Raw genomic sequence first — 21,365 nt, 5'->3', positions numbered from 1 at the left:
TATATAAAATATAGGACATAATTATATATATTATTATATATATCATATATATTAACGTCAGATAAAGTGAATTTAATGCAAGGAGTATTGCCAGAGATATAGAGGGATATTTTGTAATGATGAAAGGGTCAATGCATAAGAAGGCACGATTCTAAATGTGTATGTGCCTAAAAACGGAGCTGCAAAATATGTGAAGTAAAAACTGGTAGAATTTAGAGGAGAAAGAGAGAAATCCACAATTATACTTGGAGACTTTAATACTCCTTTCTCAGGAATCAGTAGAACACGTAATCATTAAGACGCCATGAATTAACTTGTCCTAATGGATATTGATAGGTCTCCCCCCACCCCGGAAATAGCAAAATACACATCGCTTTCAAGTGTGGAACGTTCACCGTGAGAAACCTTATGCTGGGCCGTGAAGAAGTGTCACCGACCATAAAGAGTTAAATCAGAAATCAATAATTAGAAAGCTATCTGGGGGGGCACCTGTGTGGCACAGTCGGTTGAGGGTCCGACTTTGGCTCAGGTCGTGATCTCGCCGTTCGCGAGTTCGAGTCCCACAGCTGATGTGGGATCCGACCTCGCTGCTGTCAGCGCAGATCCTGCTTCGGATCCTCTGTCCCCCTCTCTCTGCCCCTCCCCCGCTTGAGCGCTCTCAAAAAAATAAACTTAAAAGAAAGAAAGAAAGAAAGCTCTCTGGGAAATTCCCTAAATGTGGGGAGATTAACCAATTGCAGCGGTAACTGGGCGCTTGTGCATGACTTAACGGGAGGCCTGTCCCTCCGAAAGTGTACAATTCCTCTTTCTCCCCTCTCTCCCCCAAGCACACATCGGTGTCTATTTGCATCGATCCCTTTTTGTGGGCTCAGTTGCTCCGTCACCGTGAGAGACGGAAAGAGCTCTTGGTGGCGAAAAGGGCTGGAAGAAGAGAAGAGAAGCCGTAAGGGGGGCCTATGGGGTCGATTCCTTTTCCAGACCTGTAGCTTCGGTGGTCAAGCAAATGAGCAACCATGTGCTGCTGGGCCCGCCCATGGAGGCTTTGAGAGTGAACAAAAGCAGGCCTAGCGCAAAACCCAGGTGACAGAGTGCGGGCGGCACGGAACTGGGGAAGATACCCTTCTAATCCCGGAGGCGCTACAGAAGACACAGCATGGACGTTGGTATTTCATTACGGACGGTAAGCAATCAGGTTTCTGTAAGGAGCTTTGCAAGCAGAAGATACGGACAAGTCGGACGCTGGAAGAGTATGGGCAAGGAGGGCGGGGCTCCCAGAAGTAAATGGTATGGGGTGGGGCGCTGGAGAGCGATGTGGGGTCTTACTCTTGCACACTTAACTAAGAACCGTAGGTAACTTGCCGAGAGTAGCAGGTGGCATAGTCTCGTGTTCTGGAATAAATAACAAGATCCTCCAGGGGCCAGTTTTCAGGACACTTGATAGTCTAAAGGTTGCTTGAGGGCTTATGCAGAAAGAGAAACATAGCAACTCCTTTTGGCTTGTGTGTTGTCTGGGCTCCAATGGAATTTTGTACACAGAGAATTATCGTGCCTTGTAGCTTTTTTTTTTTTTTAAGTATTTATTTATTTTGAGAGAGAGAGAGAGGGAGAGAGAGAGAGGAAGCACGCAAACAGGGTAGGGGCGGGGGGGGGGGGGGCAGAGAGAGAATCCCAAGCAGGCTCTGCACTGTCAGCACAGAGCCTGATGTGGGGCTCGATCTCATGAACTAACTGTGAGATCACGACCTGAGCTGAAATCAAGAGTTGGACCCTCAACTGACGGAGCCACCCAGGCGCCCCTGTGCCTTGCAGCTTCTCGATGAGGAAACATCCCTTCCCGTCAGTTCTTAGCGGGTTAGATTTGGAAAGGAACACGCAAGGCCAATGACACATGCGGGAGGCTGGTATAGACCTGTAACAACGGCGTTCACAAGACTTAACACCACATAGTAAGGGCAACAGAAAGAGCTTTTCATAAGTTAAGGGCTAGAAGACAATGGAGGAAAGCATACACTTGACAAAGACATAGTGATGGATGATAAAGACAGACCAGAGCTCCCCCCGCTCTCACTTTCTGTCAAGGAGAAATTTTCATACTGAAAGTCTAGCCCAGTGCTTTCCTTTCCTTTTTTGTTTTTTTTAATGGTTATTTATTTCTGAGGGAGAGAGAGAGAGAGAGAGAGAGAGAGAGAAACAGATTATGAGTGGGGAGGGGCAGAGAGAGAGGGAGACAGAATCCGAAGCGGGCTCCAGGCTCTGAGCTGTCAGCACAGAGCCCGATGCGGGGCTCGAACCCACAGACCATGAGATCATGACCTGAGCCAAAGGCGGACGCTTAACCAACCGAGCCACCCAGGCGCCCCTGGAGATTCTTTAAAAAAAAAAAAAAAAAATGGACTGCTCCATGAATTTTCGTGTCAGCCTTGCACTGGGCCATGCTGATCTTCTCTGCATCGATCCCAACTTCAGCGTCTTGCCAACGCGGTCACTTAAAATGGAAATTCTGATTTGGTCGGTCTGGGTGGGGCCCAGGAACGTGCATTTCTAACAAAATCCTAGGTGATGCTGCGGCGCTAAGGAAAGAAAAGCCCAGGGTGGAGAAAGCAGTTCAAGTGGTCTTGCAGAGTATTTCATTGTTGTAACCAGGTTCAAGTCTCTGGTCTGGACAAATTGCCTCTCTCAGAGCCCTGGAAGTGCCTGCAAATGAGACCTTGAGACCACTCTTGGGGATACTTTTGTTTTCATCAGTGTGGAGAGTAGGAGAGGCTCCAGAAGCCTGAAGACAGGCAAGTGCGATCGTGGGTTTTCAAAACCGGAAAGAAGCGGCCGTGGACAGATCAGTAAGCTTGACGTTGATTCCAGGAGACAATCTAAAATGGATTATGTTTGAAGCATGGTTTCTGTTCACTGGACCCAGTACGAATTCCCTGAGAACAAACCCTGTCAGACTAGTTTCGTTACCTTTGATCAGTTTCCTAGAATGCTAGGTCTGGGCAGCGGCAGTGGGGAGCAAGTGAAAGCTGGCAAAATGTTAGCTGAGGACTTTCAAGACGTTATTTGTGGGAATCGGAGCGACACAATAGCGACTGGTCTCGAAGACGAGGAGGGGGGATTAGTAACTGGTTAATCCAGTCTGCCCAGGGGGCCCTGATTAATGATTAATAGTTCCCAAAGGATAGTCTCCAGGCCTATTATAAGGCTTCATCCTCGGCCTGGTCTGTTTCAGCAATATCGCTGGCTCAGATCAGTGGTTCTCAAAGATGAGGGTACATCAGGCTCTCTTGGGGACAAGGGATGCTGGTTAAAATATAGGTGCCAAGTCTCCAATCCTGGGCTCGGATTCAGCAGGTCTGAATGCATTTTTTTATTAAGCATCTCAAGGTGACTCTGAGGAAGATGTTCTGGGGAGCTTGATTTGGCAAAAAAAAAAAAAAAACCCGATGAATGAGAACAAACCTAAGCAGCACAAAAACGCTTTTACACATGTGTATTTGGGGTTTCCCAGCTGAGTAAGGGATAGTAAAGCCAAGGCTCATATTTCCTTAGCGAGCCCTCCTTAAGCCCTCAGGCCCATTTTCTTGATTCTGAATGAGACTGACAGTGGGGAAGTATTTTCCACCTTTGGCCTATATTGTTTGAATTAATTATTTTATCTTTTCTTATTTTTTAAAGTTTATTTGTTTGTTTTGACAGGCAGAGAGCGTGTGAGCGAGGGAGGGGCAGAGAGAGAGAGGGAGAGAGAGAGAATTCCAAATAGGCTCAGTGTTGTCAGCACAGAGCCTGATGTGGGGCTCAAACTCACAAAGCGGGAGATCATGACCTGAGCCGAATTCAAGAGTCAGACGCTTAACCTACTGAGCCACCTGGGCACCCCAGAATTCATTAATTAATTAATTAATTAATTAATTAATTATTTTGGGGATATATATATATTTTAAAATTTATTTATTTATATTGAGAGAGAGAGAGAGCACGTGTGTGCACAGGGGAGAAGCAGAGAGAGAACAGGAGAGAGAGAATCCCAAGCAGGTCCACACTGTCAGCATGGAGCCCAATGTGGGGCTCGAACTCATGAATTGTGAGATCATGATTCAAGCCGAAGTTGGACGCTTAACCAATTGAACCACCCAGGCGCCCCCAGAATTAATTATTAAAAAAATTTTTTAATGTTTTTATTTATTTTTGAGAGAGAGAGAGAGAGAGACAGAGGCAGAGCATGAGTGGGGGAGGGCAGAGAGAGAAGGAGTCACAGAATCCAAAGCAGGCTCCAGGCTCCGAGCTGTCCCCACAGAGCCCGACCCAGGGCTCAAACCCACAAACCATTAGATCATGACCTGAGCTGAAGTCAGATACTCAACTGATTGAGCCACTCAGGCACGCCAAATGTTTATTTATTTTTGAGAGAGTGCCAGTTGGGTAGGGGCAGAGAGAGACGGAGACAGAGGATCCAAAGCGAGCTCTGCACTGAGAGAAGCAAGCCGATGTGGGGCTCGAACTCACGAACCGCGAGATCATGACCTGAGCCAAAGTAGGACGCTCAACCGACTGAGCCACCCAGGTGCCCCCCAAATTACCTCCTTTTATAAGAATACCAATCATATTTCATTATTACCCACCCTAATGACCTCATCTTAACCTAATTACATCTGCAAAGACCCTATTTCCAAATAAGGGCACATTTACAGGTAATAGGGAGTGAGGACATCAACACACAGTTTTGTGTTTCAGGGATACAATTCAACCTATAAGAGTTGCCAACACTGAGATGGCAGAAATGTTAGAGTTCTCTGACAATTTTCTTTTTTTTTTTAGAGAGAGAGAGAGAGAAAGAATGAGAGCAGAAACGGGGGAGGGGCAGAGGGAGAGAGAGGGAATCTTAAGCAAGCTTCATACCCAGCACCGAGCCTGACTTGGGCTTGATCTCATGACCGTGAGATCATGACCTGAGCCGAGATCAAGAGTCAGATGTTTAACCAACTGAGCTACACAGGCACCCCTCTCTGACAAATATTTTAAAGCTGCTGTGATAAGAATGCTTCAACAAGCAGTTATGAACACACTTGAAACAAATGAAATAGAACATATAGAATAGAAACAAATGAGAATTGGAGAATATAAAGAAGTACAAAATGGGCATTTTAAGATTGAAAACGACAATCATTGAGGTATAAAACTTAGTGGATGAGCTCAACATCAGAATGGAGGTGACAGAGGAAGGAATCAATAAACTAGAAGATGATACAATAAAAACGACCCAATCGGAGCAAAATAGATTTAAAAAAATGAACAGAGACTCAGGAACCTAAGGGATTGTAACAAAAGATCTAACATTGTGTTGTTGGAGTCTCCGAAGGAGAGGAGAAAGAGGGTAGAGCTTAAAAAGTACTCAAAGAGGGGCGCCTAGCTGTCTCAGTCAGGAGCATGTGACTCATGATCTTGGGATCGTGAGTTCAAGCCCTATGTTGGGCGTAGAGATGACTTAAGACAAAAAAGTACTCAAAGAAATAATGACCAAAATTTCCCCAAATATGGCAAGATACATAAAGCCACAGATCCATGAAGCTAAGCAAATCTCAAACAGGATATACTCAAAGAAATCCATACCAAAGCACATCATAATTAAACTTCTGAAAACTAGAGACAAAGAAAAAAATCTTGAAAGCAGCCAGAAAAAAAATGGTATCTTGAGAGAAATAACAATTTGAATGATGGCAGATTTCACATCAGGAGTCATGAAAGCCAGAAGGAGTTGGCACAATTTTTTAAACGATGAAAAAAAGGAATTGTCCACCTGGAATCCTATATCTAGTGAGAACATCCTTCAGGAATGAAAGGAAAATCAAGACTTTCTCAGATGAGGAAAAACTAAGAGAATTTGTTGCCACCAGACCAACCATAAAGATCAGCTAATGGAACTGCTCTAAACAGAAAGGATATGACAAAAGAAGAAATCTTGAATCATCAAGAAGGAAGAAAGAAGAACACAGTGAACCAAAATATGGGTAAATAAAATAACCTTTGTCTCTCCTTTTGAGTTTTCTAAATTATGTTTCATGGTTGAAGCCATGATTAGAACACTTTCTGAGGTGGTTCTAAATGTGTGGAGAAAAAAGAATACATAAAAACAAGAATTTTTTTTAATGTTTATTTGTTTTTGAGACAGAGGGAGACAGAACGTGAGTGGGGGATGGGCAGAGAGAGAGCGAGACACAGAATCCGAAACAGGCTCCAGGTTCTGAGCTGTCAGCACAGAGCCCGACGTGGCCTCCAACCCACGAACCGTGAGATCATGACCTGAGCCGAAGTCGGACGCTCAACCGACTGAGCCACCCAGGCGCCCCTAAAAACAAGAATTTTAAAGAAAAGTTAGCAAGGCTGCTAGATAAATTTCGATATATGAATACCACCTGCATTTTGTATATTGTCCATCAGAAAATTTAAATTAAAATGTATGAGATACGTGTGTGATAAAATTATAGTAAGAAAATTTTAAATGGTTAAGAATAAATCTAATATCATGCAGAGAAAAATAGATGTGCGTAGAGGAGGCATTTAGGACAATTATATTATAAATAGGGGAAGGAAAAGGAATATAAAGGGAGGGAAGATTTCTATACTTGAGTCAAGCTGGTAAATTTATGACACTGGTAGCTTGTCATGAGTCATGTGTCTATATAATGTAATACCTAGAGAAACCACTAAAGCACCTTTGCAAAGAAATATACTCAAAAACGTCATAGGTAAATTAAAATGGATTTCTAAAAAAGGTCTATGTAACCCACAGAAAAGCAGTAAAAAGAAAGTCGGAAATGAAAAACAGAACAAACAGAAAGCAAAAAATTAAATGGCAAGCTCAAGCTGTAATATAGCAATAATTACTTTAAGTGTAACACTCTATTTTTTTTTAACGTTTTATTTATTTTTGAGACAGAGAGAGACAGAGCATGGACAGCGGAGGGTCAGCGAGAGGGAGACACAGAATCTGAAACAGGCTTCAGGCTCTGAGCGGTCAGCACAGAGCCCGACGCGGGGCTTGAACTCACGGACCGCGAGATCATGACCTGAACCGAAGTCGGCCGCTCAACTGACTGAGCCACCCAGGCACCCCAAGTGTAACACTCTAAATACAACAATTAAGAGACAGATTGGCAGAGTGGATTAAGAAACAGAACCAACTAGGGGCACCTGGCTGGCTCAGCTGGTGGAGCATGTGACTCTTGGTCTAAGGGTTGTGGGTTCAAACCGCACGTTGGGTGTAGCATTTACTAAAAAAACAAAAACAAAAACAAGAAAACTTAAAAAAAAAGTTATTGGGGCACCTGGGTGGCTCAGTCGGTTAAGCATCTGCCTCTTGGTTTTGGCTCAAGTCGTGATCTCATGGCTCATGAGTTCAAGGCCCGCGTTGGGCTCTGAGCTGACAGCTCGGAGCCTGGAGCCTGCTTTGGATTCTGTATCTCCCTCTCTCTCTGCCCCTCCCCTGCTTGTGCTCTCTTTCTCTGTCAAAAAATAAATTAAAATAAACTTTAAAAAAAAAGAAAGTTACTAAAAAAAACCCAGGGCCAACTACATACTGTCTATAAGGAGCTCATTTCAAATAAAATGACAAAAAAAAAAAAAAAACCAGGGTGAAAATAAAAGGATATAGAGAGATCTATTATGAAAACATTAACCAAAAGAAAGCAGAAGTGGTTCTATTAATATCACATAAAATAGACTTCAGAGTAAAGAAAATGACCAGTAACAGAGAGGGATATTATATGATGACAAAAACGTCAAAATTCACCAAAAAGACATAGCAATTCTGAATCTATATACAGAAAACAAAAAACTACAAAATATGTGAAACAAAAGCTAGAGACAGATAAATGCCACAACCGTAGCTGGAGACTTTTTCTCAACAACTCACAGAAAAACCAGACAGAAAATAAGCAAGGATGTAGAACTCAACAACATCAACCAACAACATGTAATAGACATTTCTAGAACACTCCACCTAACAACAGCCGAATACGCATTCTTTTCAAGTGCCCACAAAACATCCACGAAGATAGAGCATATTCTGGACCACAAAACAAATCCAGAAAAATTTAAAATAATTGTGTTCTCTGATCCCAATGCAATCAGAGTAGAAATCCATAAACAAGAAGGTAACAGGAAAATCTCCAGCAGTTGGAAATTAAAAACATACTTCTAGGGGCACGTGGGGGGCTCAGTCGGTTGGGCATCCAACTTTGGCTCGGGTCATGACCTCGCGGTTTGTGGGTTTGAGCCCCGCGTCCGGCTCTGTGCTGAAGGTTCGAAGCCTGGAGCCTGCTTCAGATTCTGTGTCTCATTCTCTCTCTGCCCCTCCCCCACTTGTGCTCCGTCTCTCCCTGTCTCCCAAAAATAAATAAATGTAAAAAAAAATTTTTTTTAACCCATACTTGTAAATAATCCACCGGTCAAAGAGAAAGTCTCAAAGGAAATAAAAAGAATACATTAAATTGAGAATGAAAATTCAACATGTCAAAATCTGAGGCGTGCTGCTAAAGCAGTATCAGGAGGAAAATTTATAGTACTCGATGCACGCATTAGAAAAGAGGAAAAGTGTCAAATCAATAATCACAGCTTCCACCTCAAGAACCTAGAAAAACAAGAGCAAAATAAACCCAAAGTAAGCAGAAGAAGGAAGAAAACGATAATGACAAAGATAGAAATCAAAGAAATCAGAAACAGAAAAACAATAGAGAAAAACAATGAAACAAAGAATTGGTTCCTGGAAAAGATCAATGACCAAACCTCTACTACCACTGACAAAGAAAACAGAGAGAGAAGGCACACATTAGCAACAGCCAGACTCAAACAGGGGCTAGTGCCATAGACCCTGTAGACATCAAAAGGATAATAAAATAATACAATGAAAATTTCCACACACGTAATTTTGACAACTGAGACGGAAGGGACCAACTCCTTGAAAAACACGAGCTGCCGCAACTTGCCAAATATGAAATAGCTTATTTGAATCATCTTCTGACTTCAAGAAATTAAATTTATAACTTAAAAATTCTCGAAAAAGAAATCTCCACGCCCAGACAGCTGTACTGGAGAATGATACGAAACACGTAAAAAAGGATGTATACCAATTCTACCAAACTCTTCCAGAAAATACAAGAGGAGGAAATACAGTTGACCCTTAAACAACACTGGAGTTAGGGGTGCTGACCCACACAGCTGAAACTCCATGTATAACTTTAAACTCCCCTCCAAACTTAACTGCTAATAGCCTACTGTTGACCAGAAGCCTTACCGATAACATCAATAGTCGATTAACACATATTTTGTATGTTGTATGTATTATACAATATATTCTTACAATAAAGTAAGCTAGAGGAAGGAAAATGTTATTAAGAAAATCTTTTTATAATGTTTATTTATTTTTGGAGGGGAGAGAGAGAGAGAGACAGAAGGACAGAGAGAGAGGGAGACACAGAATCCGAAGCAGGCTCCAGGCTCCGAGCTGTCAGCACAGAGCCCGACGCGGGGCTCGAACTCACGGACCGCGAGATCATGACCTGAGCCAAAGTCGGATGCTTAACCGACTGAGCCACCCAGGTGCCCCATTATTAAGAAAATCTTAAGGAAGAGAAAATACATTTACAGTACTGTACTGTAAAATATCCACATGTAAGTGGACCGACACAGTTCAAGCCCATGTTGTTCAAGGATTTACTATACTTCCCAATTCACTTTATGAACTGTTATTAACCTGATATCAAAACCAGACAGACATCACACAATAAAGAAAACTATATACCAATAACCCTCATGGATACAGTGGCAAAAATCCTTAACAAGATACTAGCAAATAGGGAGCGCCTGGCTGGCTCAGTCGGAAGGGCATATGACTCTTGATCTTGGGGTCACGAGTTTGCACCCCAAGTTGGGTGCAGAGATAACTTAAATCAATTAATTAAAAATAAAAAGACTGGGGCGCCTGGGTGGCTCAGGCGGTTAAGCGTCCAACTCTTGATTTCGGCTCAGGTCTCGATCTTGTGGTTCGTGGGTTCGAGCCCCGCACTGAAGCCTGCTTGGAATTTTCTGTATCTCCCTCTCTCTCTCTGCCCCTCCCCCACTTGCATGCATTTCCCCGCCCCTTCTCTCTCAAAATAAATAAATAAAACTTAAAAAAAATAAAAATAAAAAGGCTCTCTGGCAAAACTCTTGGCTCCTGTCTGGCTTATTGATTCCTGGAAGACGGAGTGATGCAGATGTGAATTCATAACATATTTTCTATATGGTCCTTGTGGTTCTTAACATGGGTTTCTCTGTGTTAATGTAACGTAACGTTATACTCCTATTAGACGTATGTTACTTGGGGGCAAGTTGAGTCAGTACATCAGTACTCTGTCTAACCGGGAGGCAGTGACAATGCTTTACAATTGAATAATCTGTTGGCGCTTCTAAAAGGTTTTCACGTATGACACAAGTGTCAACATAAATTGAAAATATGAGGGCAGGGATCATAGGAGGTCTCCAGAGGAGGCTGTCAAAGCGCCACTGAGCGAAAAGGAGAGGAAGAGAGACAATTGCCAGGGAAAGGTAATGAGCCCTCCTCCCCCCTAGAGAAATTGGTGAAGGCCTGCAACCTTTAAGTCTTAGCTGGCAAGACACCGCCATCTTTGGGGGCCATTATTCTGTCTACCATGACTTCCCGTCTCCCTACTCTGTAGGGACCATTTCTCTCAGTCGTCCACAGACATCTTTCCCTGTGGCATCTCCCATAGGTTTTCTGTTAATATTCACTGTTCATAGAAGAAACTTGTGGCATTTGGCTTTGTTGTTTTCCTATTTTGTTTTTGGTCAGATGAGCCTCAGGATGAAAGGGACTGTCTCTGTCTTCACTGGTGGAGTTCTCTAGCTCTGAATGGAAACCCAGGAGGGCTGCTTTCAGTCTGGAGATCTCTGGGTCTAATTCACAGGGAATTTAAGGAAAGAAGCCGGTGGGAGTTTTGAAGTGGCCCGTCACTGGGAGCGCACACAAGTCAACCGGGCCCTTGGTCTCCACCACCCCTGGCTTGCCCCTCCACAACCCGCCCCCCACCCCCAATCTCAGCAAATAGCAAATCCAATTTTCCAGTTTCTCATGCAAAAACTCTCCTCTCGGGGCGCCTGGGTGGCTCATTTGGTGGAGCGTTGGACTTCGGCTCAGGTCATGATCTCACAGTTCCTGAGTTCGAACCCCAGATCGGGCTCTCTACTGTCAACACAGAGCCCTTTTCCAATCGTGTCTCCCCCCTTTTTGTTTTCTCCTCCGCCGCCTGCGCTCTTTCTCTCAAAAAAAATCAACATATAAAAAACAAAAATCTCACGTTTCCTCTCGCATCCAACATTTAAAACATCAGCGATCCCTGTTGATTATCTGCTATGTATGTTCAGAACTTGACCACTTCTTACACCTCTACTGCTGACACCCTGGTCTGAGCCACTGTCACCTTTCTCCCTAGTCATGGCATTAGTTTCCTATGTGGTCTTCCTCCTCCTGTCCTGCCTCCCTCTGGTTTCTTTTCTTTTCTTTATTAAGTCATCTCTATGCCCAGCGTGTGGCTTGAACTCACCATCCGAGATCAAGAGTCCCAGGCTCCACCAAGTGAGCCAGCCAGGCGCCCTGCCCCCCCTCCAGTTTATTTTCAACACAGCAGCCACAGTGGCCTTCTCGAAATGGACTCCAGATCATGTCTCTCCTCTTATAATTCTCCAATGGCTCTCAATCTTGTTCTGAGGATAAGGTAAAGTCATGGCCCACAAGCGCCTGGGTGCCCCAGTAGGTTAAGTGTCGGACTCTCGATTTCAGCTCACGTCATGATCTTAGGGTTTGTGAGTTTCCAGCCTCCCCATTGGGCTCTGCCCTGGCAGAGCAGAGCCTGCTTGGGGTTCTCTCTCCCTCTCTCTCTCCCCCTCTCCTGCTTTGCACGCTCTCTCTCAAATTAAATAAACACTAAAAAAAAAATTTTTTTTTTAATGCTTCCTTCTCAGTGAGTCTTTCTGGCCACCCTTTCGAAATATAATGCCTCCTCCAACACCTCGCCTCCCTTTCCTGCTTTCCTGCTTAATTTCCTCCCTGGCTCTATTTGTCATCTCACATTATATATATATATATATATATATATATATATATATATATATATATATAGTGCAGTTTGTTAACTGCCTGCCTTAGCCCTCCAATATAAATTCCCAAGGGCAAAGATTTTTCTCTGTTTTATTCATTGATGAAACCCCCAGTGCTATAAACAGTGCCTGTCACATAGTAAATGCCAATAAACATTTGTTGGATGGATGAATAAACGAACTTTACATGTTCCTCCCCACCCAGTCCCACGCTAACTATTCCCTCACCCAATTTCAGCATCACAAACTTGCACCCTTCCCCTGAGACCTGAGTTCACTTTGCGTCTTAAAAATGATGTCCCAGGGACACCTGGGTGGCTGAGTCGGTTAAGCCTCCGACTTCGACTCAGGTCATGATCTCACAGCTCAGCTGGGGGGTTCGAGCCCCGCATGGGGTTCTGTGGTGACAGTTCAGAGCCTCAGCCTGTTTCGGATTCTGTCTCCCCCTCTCTCTGCCCCTCCCTCACTCGTGTACTCTCTCTCTCTCTCTCTCTAAAGTAAACATTAAAAAAATTTTAAAACACGATGTCCCAAGGTTCGAGGCTGACCACGCCCACTCTGCCAAAAGGTCCCTGCGGGGACACCGGCCCGGCCCTGGCAGTGTGGGAGGACGGGGTTCCAGCCCACCACGAGGTCTAGAGATCAGGGAAGGCTTCTCGGAGGAGGTGACAACCGAGTGGAGGCTGAGGGGCCAGTGGAGTCAGAGTGAAGAAGTGGACCGCCCAGAGAAGTCAAAGCTTAGAGGGGACCGTTGGGAGCTTGAGGGAGGAGGCACTGGCGGCTGGTGGGAGCCATCGCTGCTGGGATCCTGGGTGACCGGGACTCCGGGGGCACGGTGGGTGCACGTGCGATCCAAGCCGCTGTGAACATTGAGCTCACCCACGACGCCCATAGAGAGGGGCCCGGCCAGGGTGGCCTTGCCCCTTGTGACCGCGGCTGCATTGTCCCAGATGGTGCAGCCGCTGACCCTGGAGTTGCTGGAGGAAACCGGGCAGGCCACGGAGGTGGGGTGAAGTAGGATGCTTAGAGCTTGGAACAAGGGGGAAATAAACCTAAGAAATACAAAGACACCTGGGGGGAAAAAAAAAGATGTCCCCAAAGATTAGCCCCAACCCCACAGAGGGAGTTTCAGGTATTCTAACCAGAAAAGTGTTATTCTTGGAGAGTGAGAAGGTTATCTGCAATCACAGCATTCTTGGGAAGCCCGAAAGTATTTACTTTTTTATGCCTGGAGCGATCCCCGGCACAAAGATAAGGTCACGCCACGTAGACTGCTCTGTCCTTTGCAATCCCTGCAGAAGTCAGTGCGGTCCCTATAGCCTCACATACCGGTCCTATGATCTCTGTGGGATAGATTTCCAAAGCGGGGTCACCGCTGGCTCCGGCGGCCTGGGCTTCAAAAACGTAAAAAACGGTGTCAGATGATTATCCAGAGAAGGTTGTAAACAGTCATACTCCTGCCAACTATGTAAGAGAATGCCTGTTTCCCCACGTGCTTACTAGTACCAGATGTTATCAATCTTTTTCATTTTTGCCCATCCAGTGGAGGGAAATGGTATCTCGTTGTGTGGATTTCCATTTCCTTTATCGCTTGGTGAAGTTGAACATCTTTTCATTGGTACCTTATTCATTCGCACGTCTTCGTATGTGATTATCTTTTCCTTCGTCCAGCTGTCTTTCGGGTCATTTGTAATTTTTCTCTCTCTCTTTTTTTTTTTAACTTTTTTTGAGACAGAGAGAGAGCATGAACGGGGGAGGGGCAGAGAGAGAGGGAGACACAGAATCCGAAGCGGGCTCCAGGCTCCGAGCTGTCAGCACAGAGCCCGACGCGGGGCTCGAACTCACGGACCATGAGATCATGACCTGAGCCAAAGTAGGATGCTTAACCGACTGAGCCACCCAGGTGCCCCTTATTTTATTTTATTTTTTATAAGACTTGCAGTTTATTCTTTTTTAAAAAAATTTTTTATTGTTCTTTAAAAAAATTTTTTTTTAGTGTTTATTGTTTATTTTTGAGAGAGACACAGAGTGCAAGCAGGGGAGGGACTGAGAGAGAGGGAGACACAAAATCCAAAGCAGGCCTCAGGCTCTGACCTGTCAGCACAGAGCTCGATGCGGGGCTCGAGCTCACGAACCGTGTGATCCTGACCCGAGCCGAAGTCAGATGCTTAACTGACTGAGCCACCCAAGCGCCCCTTAATCTGAACACTTTAGAGTCTTCTCATTAAGTTCAGAATGCCACATTTAGTACCTCAAAACTATTGTGGGTGCCTGGCTGGCTCAATCTGTAGAGCATGTGACTCTTGATCTTGGGGTTGTAAGTTCGAGCCCCATGTCGGGTGTTGAGATTACTTAAAAATAAAATCTAAAAAACAGGGGCGCTTGGTGGCTCAGTCAGTTGAGCGTCCGACTTCGGCTCAGGTCATGATCTCACGGCTCGTGAGTTGGAGCCCCGCGTCGCGTCGGGCTCTGGGCTGACAGCTCAGAGCCTGGAGCCTGCTTTGGATTCTGTGTCTCCTTCTCTCTCTGCCCCTAACCCACTTGCATTCCATCTCTGTCTCTCTCAAAAATAAACATTAAAAAAAATCTAAAAAGCAAAACAAAATGATTATTGCGGTACCTGGGTGGCTTAGTCAGTTGAGTGTCTGACTTCGACTCAGGTCATGATCTCACGGTTTGTGAGTTCGAGACCTGCATCGAGCTCTCTGCTGTCAGCACAGAGCCTGCTTTGGATCCTCTGTCCCCTTCTCTCTATTCCCCTCCCCCCCCCCAATCTCTCAAAAATAAATAAACATAAAACCAACCCAAGCTACCATTGGCCTGGGCTCTCCTACTATGGTGACATCAAGCGTCATTATAACCGACCACAGAGATCATTTTCAGTTTTGGTCACTCAAAAATATAAAGTGAACTTCTCTATCACCAAGTGTTTAATTGCTATAGACCGATGGCTAGAAAAACAATATGAGAAAGTAAGTTGCTTTCCCTGGCTCAAATCCCTGGGGAATAGAGGCTAATTTTAGCACAATTTGTGGCAAAAGCAGGAAGTAGTGTTTATGCGGTTTCATCTGTTACCATTTCTGTCAGCAAGATAGGAGAAAATGCAGCAATAGTAAAAGTTACAATAACAAGTAGACACTACTGACTGGTAACTATAAGGTCCTACTCTGGACGGAAAAGAGCCCGTTTTCCCGGTTAATTGTGCTGAATGCTAAGAAGGAAACTCATCTGGAAGGACTGTGAAGGTAAAAGCTTGTATTTCCTACCTGTTCTCTAGACCCGCCCTCAACCCAAGCCCTTCTTCCATCCTCAAAGTTTTAGATTTAGCTGGGCGAATTGATTGACGGTGGTTGATTTATTGATTTCTAGGACATTAGCAATACTTAAGAGGCTCTGTGCTGTAATGGGAAGTTTTTCGGGCTAGGAACAAGCATCCTGGATTTTTGTCCTGACTGCCATTTATTTATCTGCTGTAGGATTGGATGTTTGGTAAATCGTGTACCTTATGTGGATGTCAGTCTCTCGTGTCTAGTTGATTTCTAAGGGCCCTTGCAACTCTGACATGCTATAGTTTTAAAGGAATAGGAGAATTAGAAGTCTTCGATTAAGTGGTAGGTCAGGAAACGGATTTGGGAGTCAAGGTCAGAAGAGAGAAATTAAGTCACATCAGAAACCTATTATGATTGGCGTCCCTGGGTGGCTCAGTCAGTTAAGCGTCCAACTTCGGCTCAGGTCATGATCTCGTGATTTGTGATTTCTGTGCTGACAGCTCAGAGCCTGGAGCCCGTTTTGGATTCTGTGTCTCCTTCTCTCTCTGCCCTCCCCGTCTCGCGCTCTCTCTCTCTTAAAAATAAATAAACATTAAAAAAAATTTTTTTAAAGAAACTTATTATGATCTAGGGTATTTTATGTTAGATTCTTAAGGCCATCATACAAAATTGAGGAGGGCCTAGGTAGTGCAGTTGGTTAAGCGTCTGACTCTGGATCTCAGCTCCGGTCACGATCTCATGGTTCGTGAGCTCGAGCCCCCACATCGGGCTCTGCACTGATGGCGTGGAGCCTGCTTGGGATTCTGTCTCTCCTTCTCTCTGCCCCTCCCCTGCTTGTGCTCTCTCTCTCTCTCAAGTCAACTCAAAAAAATTAAAAAAATATATTTGAGATGGCCCAACTCTGCATTTACTTAAAGAACCATATGTGCACAATGGTGGATTCTGTAATATGCAGACTGTACCTCAACAAAGCCTTCAAAATATACATTTGATTGTCATTTTATCTCCAAATAATAATGGGCAGGGTGTCTGAGATCCTGTGAACTGAGAATCCGCTCACTTCCTTGCATGCATGAAAATGAGTGAGGGCAAAGGGGCATGTGAATAACCTTGGGAGTCTTGTTGGCTCCGAGAAGCTGCCAGGCTCTGGGGAGAATGATGGAACTAAAATGTCCTTGTCACAAGGGAGGCAACTATTGATTTCACCGACAAACCCTGTAATTATGGAACACAATGCCTAGTCGCATTAATTAGAAGGGATGAGAGAGGGGAGCTGGGGGCCCTGCTGGCGGGAGAGAGGGAGAGACTCTTCTCGTAGGCGTGGCCTCGGCATGCAGGAACCAGCTTGAAGGTCTCTATCGGCAAGATGTAAGACTGACCACCTTGGGCTGCATGTATAGTCAACAAAATCACATATGTAACAATACTTTACAAATGGCAAAGCACTATCTAACTGACAATATATATATATTTTTTGATATGAAATTTATTGTCAAATTGGTTTCCACACAACACCCGGTGCTCAGCCCAACATAACAATATATATATATTTTTAACAGGCAATCCAGGCACGTGATAAAAATCCAGATCATACGGGGCTGGCTTGGTCGGTGGAGCGTGCAACTCTTAATCTCGGGGTTGTGAGTTCGAGCCTCGAGTTTGGTGTAAAGAATACTTCAAAATAAAATCTTACAGGGGCGCCTGGGTGGCTCAGTCGGTTAAGCTTCTGACTTCGGCTCAGGTTATGATCTCACGGTGGGTTCGAGCCCCGTGTCGGGCTCTGTGCTGACAGCTCAGAGCCTGGAGCCTGCTTCCGATTCTGTGTCTCCCTCTCTCTCTGTCCCTCCCCCACTTGTGCACTCTCTCTCTTGCTCTCTCTGTCTCAAAAATAAATAAATAAACATTAAAAAAATAAAATCTTACAAAAACTCACATGACATAAAAAAATGGCATAAGGGGATAGACAGTGAAAAATAAGCCTCCTTTCCAACTTTGTCCTCCCCAGGAACATCTACTATCTCATTTTTTTGTGTATCCCTCCAGAGATATTCTATTATCCTATGCATATACAAATATATGCATACACATATGTATACATACAAATACACACACATACATATACATGTGTCACAAACGGTAGGATACTATTCACATTGGTTTTTGTCTGTATTTGTTTTCACTTAACAACATAGCTCAGAAATCACTTCATATATTGATCTGCCTTATTCTTTTTTTAACATCTATACAGTATTTTCTTGTCCTGCAATTTATTTAACTGGTCCCCTTTGAAGGATATTTCATTTGTTTCCTTGGCATCTGGTCTATCTTCATAAAGTGAAGTTCACCACTGAACAAAAAAATAGTTCCCAACGTGGTGTTGCTGATGAAGGTCTTGGATATTTTTTGTGCTTAGTATACCAATTTATTTATATTTGTATGTTTTTCAATAAGTAATCATCTCAGTATCCCCAAGACATTTTTTTAAACTGTCTTTTTTTTTATTAGGTTTTAATTTTGATTCTAGTATAGTTAACATACAGGGTTTTATTAATTTCAGGTGTATGATATACCAATTCAATAATTCCACACATCAAGTGCTCATTAAGACAAGTGAACTCCTTAATCCCCATCACCTATTTCCCCCACCCCCCCACCCACCTCTTCGGGAACCATCAGTTTGTTCCCTATAGTTAAGAGTCTAGGGCACCTGGGTGGCTCAGTGGGTTAAGCATCCCAACTCCAGCTCAGGCCATGATCTCCATGGTTCGTGAGTTTGAGCCCCGCATCGGGCTCTGTGCTGACAGCTCGGAGCCCGGAGCCTGCTTCGGATTCTGTGTCTCCCTCTCTCTCAGCCCCTCCCCCGCTCACCGCTGTGTCTCTCTCGCTCTCTCAAAAACAAATAAACACTAAAAAAAAAAAAAGAATCTGTTTCTTGGGGGCGCCTGGCTGGCTTGGTCTGTAGAACATTGTGATTCCTGATGTCAGTGTCATGAGTTCAAGCCCCAAGTACGGCTTAGAGTTTACTCAAAAAAAAAAAAAAAAAGTCTGTTTCTTGATTTTTCTCTTCCCTCCCCCCCTTTGCTTGTTTTGTTTCTTAAATTTCACATATGAATGAAATCTTTCTCTGATTGACTTATTTCGCTTAGCATTATACTTTCTAGCTCTATCAAGGCTATTGCAAATGGCAAGATTTTGTTCTTTTTTATGGCTGAATAATATTCACAATGTGAATACCACAATGTGGTATGTATATATATATATATATATGTATATATAAAATCTTATGTGTGATATATATATAATCACAGTGTGATTATATACATATATAAAATCTTATGTGTAATATATACATATCACATCTTCTTTATTTATTGATGTCCATTTATCAATGGACACTTGGGTTGCTTCCATAATTTGTCTATTGTTAATAATATTGCAATAAACAAGGATGCATATATCCATTTGAACTAGTGTTTTTAAATTTTGTGGTGGTGGGGGTGGTGGTAAATATCCTTGTGTGATTACTGGATTATAGGGTAGTTCTGTTTTTTAACTTTTTGAGGAACTTCTAAATTGTTTTCCACAGTGGCTGCACCAGTTTGCATTCCCACCAACAGTGCACAAGGGTTCCTTTTTCTCCACGTCCTCTCCCACACCTGTTGTCTTCTGTGTTTTAGATTTTAGGCATTGTGACAGGTGTGAGGAGGTATCTCATTGTGGTTTTGATTTGTGTTTCCCTGATGAAGAGTGATGTGGAGCATCTTTTCATGTGTCTGTTGGCCATCTGTAGGTCTTCTTTGGAGAAATGCCTATTCATGTCTTCTGCCCATTTAAAAAAATTTTTTTAAAGTTTATTTATTTTTGCCAGAGAGAGAGAGAGAGGGAGAGAGAGAGAGAGAGACAGAGACAGAGCATGAGCAGGGGAGGGGCAGAGGGAGAGGGAGACACAGAATCCGAAGCAGGCTCCAGGCTTGGAGCTGCCAGCACAGAGCCCGACGCAGGGCTTGAACTCACTGTCGGTTAAGCATCTGACTTCCGCTCAGGTCATGATCTCACAGTCCGTGAGTTCGAGCCCCGTGTCGGGCTCTGTGCTGGCAGCTCGGAGCCTGGAGCCCGCTTCAGATTCTGTGTCTCCCTCTTGCTCTGCCCCTCCCCTGCTCACGATTAGTATCTCTCAAAAATAAAAAAAAAAATAATAAAAAAGAAATGCAATGGATTTCTGTACATTGCTTTTGTATCCCGCGACTTTACTGAATTCATCTATCAATTCCAGTAGTTTCTTGGTGGCATCTTTCAGGTTTTCTATATAGAGTATCATGTTATCTGCAAATAGTGACAATTTTACTTCTTCCTCACCAATTTGGATTCCTCTTATTTCTTTTTGCTGTCTGATTACTGTTGCAAGGACTTCCGGGACTGTGCTGAGTAAAAGCGGTAAGAGTGGACATCCTCGTCTTGTTCCTGACCTTAGGGGAAAAGCTCTCCATTTTTGCCTATTGAGGACGATGTTACCTGTGGGTTTTTCATATATATCCTTTATTATGTTGAGATATGTTCCTTTTAAGCCTACTTTGTTGAAGTCTTTTATCATGAACAGGTGTACTTTGTCAAGTGATTTTTCTGCATCTATTGAAATGATCTTATGGTTTTTATTCTTTCTTTTACTGATGTGACGTATCACATTGATTTGTGACTCTTCACCCACCCTTGTATCCCTGAAATGAATCCCACTTGATCATGGTGTATGATTTTTTTAAATGTATTGTTGGATTTGACTTGCTAGTGTTTTGTTGAGGATTTTTGCATGTATGCTCATCAGAGATATTGGTCTGTAGTTCCCTTTTTGTGTGGTGTCTTTATCTGGTTTTGGTATCAGGGTAATGCTGGCCTCATAGAATGAATTTGGAAGTTGCCCTTCCTCTTCTATTTTTTGGAATATTTTGAGAAGAATAAGTATTAACTCTTTAAAAAAGTTTTTTTAATATCCATTTATTTTTGAGAGAGAGAGAGAGAAAGAGAGAGAGAGAGAGACAGAGCACAAGTGGGGGAGAGGCAGAGAGAGAGGGAGACCCAGAATCCGAAGCAGGCTCCAGGCTCTGAGCTGTCAGCACAGAGCCCGACGCGGGGCTCAAACTCACAAACCGTGGAGATCGTGACCTGAGCCGAAGTCAGACTCCCAACCGACTGAGCCATCCAGGCGCCCCAGTATTAACTCTTATTTAAATGTTTGGTAAAATTTGCCTGTGAAGCCTTCTGGTCCTGGTCTTTTGTTTGTTGGGAGGTTTTTTGGTTGGTTTTTTTTTTTTTTTTGATTCAGTTTCATTGCTGGTAATTGGTCTGTTCAAATTTTCTATTTCTTCCTGCTTCAGTTTCGGTAGGCAATGTGTTTCTAGGAATTTATCCATTTCTTCTAGGTTGTCTAATTTGTTGGCATATAATTTTTCATAATATTCTCTTACAATTGTTTGTATTTCTGTGGTATTGGTTGTTATTTCTCCTTTTTCATTTGTAATTTTGTTTATTTGAGTTCTCTCTCTCTCTGATGAGTCTGGCTAGAGGTTTATCAATTTGGTAGATATTTTTAAAGAGCCAGCTCCTGGTTTCATTGATCTGTTCTATTGTTTTTTTAGTCTCTATATCATGTGTTTCTGCTCTAATCTTCATTATGTCCTTCCTTCTGTTGGTTTTGGGTTTTGTTTGCTCTTCTTTTTCCAGCTCCTCTAGGTGTAAAGTTAGGTTGTTGATTTGAGATTTTTCTTGTTTCTTGAGGGAGGTCTGTATTGCTATAAACTTCCTTCATAGAACTGCTTCTGCTGCCATCCCAAACATTTTGGACCATTGTATTTTCATTTTCATTTTCATTTCTTTCCCTGTAATTTCTTCTTTGATTTCCTGGTTGACCCATTCATTGTTTAGTAGCATGTTCTTTACCCTCCAGGTATTTGTGGTCTC

General features: G+C 43.5%; 1 non-coding gene across 1 annotated transcript; it reads right to left on the bottom strand.

Moving 5' to 3' along the window:
* Positions 1 to 2,383: 2,383 nt before the first annotated feature.
* On the bottom strand, positions 2,384 to 2,487 carry LOC113597671 (U6 spliceosomal RNA). Its single transcript, XR_003418463.1, has one exon. It is a non-coding gene; the product is annotated as a U6 spliceosomal RNA (small nuclear RNA).
* Between the last annotated feature and the right edge of the window lie 18,878 nt (positions 2,488 to 21,365).

Source organism: Acinonyx jubatus, chromosome X (assembly GCF_027475565.1).
Source record: "Acinonyx jubatus isolate Ajub_Pintada_27869175 chromosome X, VMU_Ajub_asm_v1.0, whole genome shotgun sequence".
NCBI lineage: Eukaryota > Metazoa > Chordata > Mammalia > Carnivora > Felidae > Acinonyx > Acinonyx jubatus.
This window is presented reverse-complemented; position numbering and strand designations above follow the sequence as displayed.